Here is a 7245-nt window from a genome sequence, read left to right as displayed (position 1 = left end):
CGAAAATTAATTTGTTGCATGAAAAAACATTTTGTTTTTCATAATATCTTGACCAAACTCCGCATTTATTAGTTTTACTATGCTCCTCATATATATGCAATATCCTATTAATACCGCAGCCCTATATCATATAGCTGCCACAGGAACGGTCGGTCGAAAATTAAATTGTTGTATGTAAAAACATTTTGTTTTTCAAGAAATCTTGACAAAACTGGGCATTTATTAGTTTTACTATATTCCTCATATATATGCAAAATCCTATTAAGATCGGACCACTATATCATATAGCTGCCATAGGAACGATCGGTCGAAAATTAAGTTGTTGTATGAAAAACATTTTGTTTTTCAAGATATCTTGACCAAACTCGGCATTTATTAGTTTTACTATACTCCTCATATATGCAAAATCCTATTAAGATCGGACCACTATATCATATAGCTGCCTAGGAACGATCGGTCGAAAATTAAGTTGTTGTATGAAAAACATTTTGTTTTTCAAGATATCTTGACCAAACTCGGCATTTATTAGTTTTACTATACTCCTCATATATATGCAAAATCCTATTAAGATCGGACCACTATATCATATAGCTGCCATAGGAACGATCGGTCGAAAATTAAGTGTGTATGAAAAAACATTTTGTTTTTCAAGATATCTTGACCAAACTCGGCATTATTAGTTTTACTATACTCCTATATATATGCAAAATCCTATTAAGATCGGACCACTATATCATATAGCTGCCATGGTAACGATCGGTCAAAAATTAATTTTTTGTGTGAAAAAACGTTTTGTTTTTAAGACATCATGACCAAACTCTACATTAATTAGTTTTACTATACTCCTCATATAAATGCAAGATCCTATTAAGATCGGCATACTATATCATATAGCTGCCATAGGAACGGTCGGTCGAAAATTAAATTGTTGTATGTTAACATTTTGTTTTTCAAGATTTCTTGACCACACTCGGCATTAATTAGTTCTACTGTACTCCTTATATATAAGCAAAATCATATTAAGATCGGACCACTATATCATATAGCTGCCATAGGAACGATCGGTCGAAAATTAATTTTTTGTGTGAAAAAACATTTTGTTTTTAAGACATCATGACCAAACTCTACATTAATTAGTTTTACTATACTCCTCATATAAATGCAAAATCCTATTAAGATCGGCCCACTATATCATATAGCTGCCATAGGAACGGTCGGTCGAAAATTAAATTGTTGTATGTTAACATTTTGTTTTTCAAGATATCTTGACCAAACTCGGCATTTATTAGTTTTACTATTACTCCTTATATATAGCAAAATCCTATTAAGATCGGACCACTATATCATATAGCTGCCATAGGAACGATCGGTCGAAAATTAAGTGTTGTATGAAAAAACATTTGTTTTTCAAGATATCTTGACCAAACTCGGCATTTATTAGTTTTACTATACTCCTCATATATATGCAAAATCCTATTAAGATCGGACCACTATATCATATAGCTGCCATAGGAACGATCGGTCGAAAATTAAGTTGTTGTATGAAAAACATTTTGTTTTTCAAGATATCTTGACCAAACTCGGCATTTATTAGTTTTACTATACTCCTATATATAGCAAAATCCTATTAAGATCGGACCACTATATCATATAGCTGCCATAGGAACGATCGGTCGAAAATTAAGTTTTTGTATGAAAAAACATTTTGTTTTTCAAGATATCTTGACCAAACTCGGCATTTATTAGTTTTACTATACTCCTCATATAAATGCAAAATCCTATTAAGATCGGCATACTATATCATATAGCTGCCATAGGAACGGTCGGTCGAAAATTAAATTGTTGTATGTTAACATTTTGTTTTCAAGATTTCTTGACCACACTCGGCATTAATTAGTTCTACTGTACTCCTTATACATAGGCAAAATCCTATTAAGATCGGACCACTATATCATATAGCTGCCATAGGAACGATCGGTCGAAAATTAATTTTTTGTGTGAAAAAACGTTTTGTTTTTAAGACATCATGACCAAACTCTACATTAATTAGTTTTACTATACTCCTCATATAAATGCAAAATCATATTAAGATCGGACCACTATATCATATAGCTGCCATAGGAACGATCGCTCGAAAATTAAGTTGTTGCATGAAAAAACATTTTGTTTTTCAAGATATCTTCACCAAACTCGGCATTAATTAGTTTTACTATACTCCTTATACATAGGCAAAATCCTATTAAGATCGGACCACTATATCATATAGCTGCCATAGGAACGATCGGTCGAAAATTAATTTTTTGTGTGAAAAAACGTTTTGTTTTTAAGACATCATGACCAAACTCTACATTAATTAGTTTTACTATACTCCTCATATAAATGCAAAATCATATTAAGATCGGACCACTATATCATATAGCTGCCATAGGAACGATCGGTCGAAAATTAATTTTTTGTGTGAAAAAACATTTTGTTTTTAAGACATCATGACCAAACTCTACATTAATTAGTTTTACTATACTCCTTATATATATGCAAAATCCTATTAATATCGGACCACTGTATCATATAGCTGCCACAGGAACGATCGGTCGAAAATTAAATTGTTGTATGTAAACATTTTGTTTTTAAGATATCATGACCAAGCTCTACATTTATTAGTTTTACTTTACTCCTCATATATATGCAAAATCCTATTAAGATCGGACCACTATATCATATAGCTGCCATAGGAACGATCGCTCGAAAATTAAGTTGTATAAAAAAACAGTTTCTGTTTCAAGAAATCTTGACAAAAGTGGGCATTAAGTAATTTTAGTATATTCCTCATATATAGGCAAAATCCTATTAAGATCGGCCCACTATATCATATAGCTGCCATAGGAACGGTCGGTCGAAAAATAAGTTGTTGTATGAAAAAACATTTTGTTTTTTAAGATATCTTGACTAAACTCGGCATTTATTAGTTTTACTATACTCCTCATATATAGGCAGTATCCTATTAAAGACGGACCCCTAAATCATAAAGCTGCCATAGGAATGATCGGTCGAAAATATAGTTGTTGTAGGAAAAAAAATTTTGTTTTTCAAGAAATGTTGACCAAACTCTACATTTATTAGTTTTACTATGCTCCTCATATATAGGCAAAATCATATTAAGATCGGACCACTATATCATATAGCTGCCATAGGAACGATCGGTCGAAAATTAATTTTTTGTGTGAAAAAACGTTTTGTTTTTAAGACATCATGACCAAACTCTACATTAATTAGTTCTACTGTACTCCTCATATAAACGCAAGATTCTATTAAGATCGGACCACTATATCATATAGCTGCCATAGGAACGATCGGTCGAAAAATAAGTTGTTGTATGAAAAAACATTTTGTTTTTTAAGATATCTTGACTAAACTCGGCATTTATTAGTTTTACTATACTCCTCATATATAGGCAGTATCCTATTAAAGACGGACCCCTAAATCATAAAGCTGCCATAGGAATGATCGGTCGAAAATATAGTTGTTGTAGGAAAAAAAATTTTGTTTTTCAAGAAATGTTGACCAAACTCTACATTTATTAGTTTTACTATGCTTCTCATATATAGGCAAAATCATATTAAGATCGGACCACTATATCATATAGCTGCCATAGGAACGATCGGTCGAAAATTAATTTTTGTGTGAAAAAACATTTTGTTTTTAAGACATCATGACCAAACTCTACATTAATTAGTTTTACTATACTCCTTATATATATGCAAAATCCTATTAATATCGGAGCACTGTATCATATAGCTGCCACAGGAACGATCGGTCGAAAATTAAATTGTTGTATGAAAAACATTTTGTTTTTCATGATATCTTGTCCAAACTCTACATTTATTAGTTTTACTATACGCCTCATATATATGCAAAATCCTATTAAGATCGGACCACTATATCATACAGCTGCCATAGGAACGATCGGTCGAAAATTAAGTTGTTGTATGAAAAAACATTTTGTTTTTCAAGAAATCTTGACAAAACTGGTTATTTATTAGTTATACTATACTCCTCATAGATATGCAAAAATCCTATTTATAAAGGACCACTATATCATCTAGCTGCCACAGGAACTATCGGTCGAAAATTAAATAGTTGTATGTAAACATTTTGTTTTTCAAGAAATCTTGACCAAACTCTACATTTATTAGTTTTACTATGCTCCTCATATATGTGCAAGATCCTATTAAGATGGGCCCACTATATCATATAGCTGCCATAGGAAACGATCGTCGAAAATTAAGTTTGTGTATGAAAAAACATTTTGCTTTTTCAAGATATATTGACCAAACCTCGGCATTTATTAGTTTTACTATACTCCCTATATATAGCAAAATCCTATTAAGATTGGAACACTATATCATATAGCTGCCAAGGAACGATCGGTCGAAATAAGTTGTTGTATGAAAAAACATTTTGTTTTTCAAGATACTTGACCAAACTCGGCATTTATTAGTTTTACTATACTCCCTCATATATATGCAAAATACTATTAAGATCGGACCACTATATCATATAGCTGCCATAGGAACGATCGGTCGAAAATAATGTTTTGTATGAAAAACATTTTGTTTTTCAAGATATCTTGACCAAAACTCGGCATTTATTAGTTTTACTATACTCCCCATATATATTGCAAATCCTATTAAGATCGGACCACTATATCATATAGCTGCCATAGGAACGATCGTCGAAATTAAATTGTTGTATTAAAAAACATTTTGTTTTTCAAGATATCTTGACCAAACTCGACATTAATTAGTTTACTATACTCCTTATATATAAGCAAAATCATATTAAGATCAGAGCACTATATCATATAGCTGCCATAGGAACGATCGGTCGAAATTAAAGTTGTTGTATGAAAAACATTTTGTTTTTCAAGATATCTTGACCAACTCGGCATTTATTAGTTTTACTATACTCCCATATATATGCAAAATCCTATTAAGATCGGACCACTATATCATATAGCTGCCATAGGAACGATCGGTCGAAAATTAAGTTTTGTATGAAAAAACAATTTGTTTTTAAGATATCTTGACCAAAACTCGGCATTTATAGTTTTACTATACTCCTTACTATAATGCAAAATCATATTAAGATCGAACACTATTCATATAGCTGCCATAGGAACGATCGGTCGAAAATTAAGTTGTTGTATGAAAAAACATTTTGTTTTTCAAGATATCTTGACCAACTCGGCATTTATTAGTTTTACTATACTCCTCATATATATGCAAAATCCTATTAAGATCGGACCACTATATCATATAGCTGCCATAACAACGATCTGGTGAAAAGTATATTAATGTAGGAAAAATCATTTTGTTTTTCAAGATATCTTGTCCAAAACTCGGCATTAATTAGTTTTACTGTACTCCTTATATATAAGCAAAATCATATTAAGATCTGACCAGTATATCATATAGCTGCCATAGGAACGATCGGTCGAAAATTAATTTTTTGTATGAAAAAACATTTTGCTTTTAAGATATTTTGATCAAACTATACATTAATTAGTTTAACAATACTCCTTATATATATACCAAATCCGATTAAGATCGAAACACTATATCATATAGCTGCCAAAGAAACGATCGCTCGAAAATTAAGTTGTTGCATGAAAAAACATTTTGTTTTTCATAATATCTTGACCAAACTCCGCATTTATTAGTTTTACTATGCTCCTCATATATATGCAATATCCTATTAATATCGCAGCCCTATATCATATAGCTGCCACAGGAACGGTCGGTCGAAAATTAAATTGTTGTATGAAAAAACATTTTGTTTTTCAAGAAATCTTGACAAAAATGGGCATTTATTAGCTTTACTATATTCCTCATATATATGCAAATTCCTATTAATATCGGACCAATATATTCTATAGCTGCCACAAGAACGATCGGTCGAAAATGAAATTGTTGTATGTAAACATTTTGTTTTTCAAGATATCTTGACCAAACTCTACATTTATTAGTTCTACTATACAACTCTTACATATGGAAAATCCTATTAAGAGCGGACAACTATATCATATAGCTGCCATAAAAACGATCTGGTGAAAAGTATATTAATGTATGAAAAATCATTTTGTTTTTCAAGATATCTTGTCCAAAACTTGGCATTAATTAGTTTTACTGTACACCTTATATATAAGCAAAATCATATTAAGATCGGACCAGAATATAATATAGCTGCCATAGGAACGATCGGTCGAAAATTTAATTGTGTGAAAAATATTTTGTTTTCCAAGATATCTTGACCAATCTCGGCATTTATTAGTTTTACTATACTCCTCATATATATGCAAAATCCTATTAAGATCGGACCACTATATCATATAGCTGCCATAGGAACGATCGGTCGAAAATTAAGTTTTTGTATGAAAAAACATTTTGTTTTTCAAGATATCTTGACAAACTCGGCATTTATTAGTTTTACTATACTCCTCATATATATGCAAAATCTATTAAGATCGGACCACTATATCATATAGCTGCCATAGGAACGATCGGTCGAAAATTAAGTTTTTGTATGAAAAAACATTTTGTTTTCAAGATATCTTGACCAAACTCGCATTTATTAGTTTACTATACTCCTCATATATATGCAAATCCTATTAAGATCGGACCACTATATCATATAGCTGCCATAGGAACGATCGGTCGAAAATTAAGTTTTTGTATGAAAAAACATTTTGTTTTTCAAGATATCTTGACCAACTCGGCATTTATTAGTTTACTATACTCCCATATATAGCAAAATCCTATTAATATCGGAGCACTGTATCATATAGCTGCCACAGGAACGATCAGTCGAAAATTAAGTTTTTATATGAATAAACATTTTGTTTTTAAGATATCATTACCAAACTCTACATTAATTAGTTTTACTGTATATATAAGCAAAATCATATTAAGATCGGACCACTATACCATATAGCTGCCAAAGGAACGATCGGTCGAAAATTAAATTGTTGTGTGAAAAACATTTTGTTTTCCAAGATATCTTGACCAATCTCGGCATTTATTAGTTTTACTATACTCCTCATATATATGCAAACTCCTATTAAGATCAGACCACTATATCATAAAGCTGCAATAGGAACGATCGGTCGAAAATTAAGTTTTTATATGAAAAAACAGTTTGTTTTTAAAACATCTTAACCAAACTCTACATTTATTAGTTTTACTATAC

Source organism: Drosophila novamexicana, unplaced genomic scaffold (assembly GCF_003285875.2).
Source record: "Drosophila novamexicana strain 15010-1031.04,08,12 unplaced genomic scaffold, DnovRS2.1 tig00002665-arrow-arrow-pilon, whole genome shotgun sequence".
Lineage (NCBI taxonomy): Eukaryota > Metazoa > Arthropoda > Insecta > Diptera > Drosophilidae > Drosophila > Drosophila novamexicana.
The sequence above is the reverse complement of the archived record's forward strand: the minus strand, read 5'-3'. Positions refer to the sequence as shown.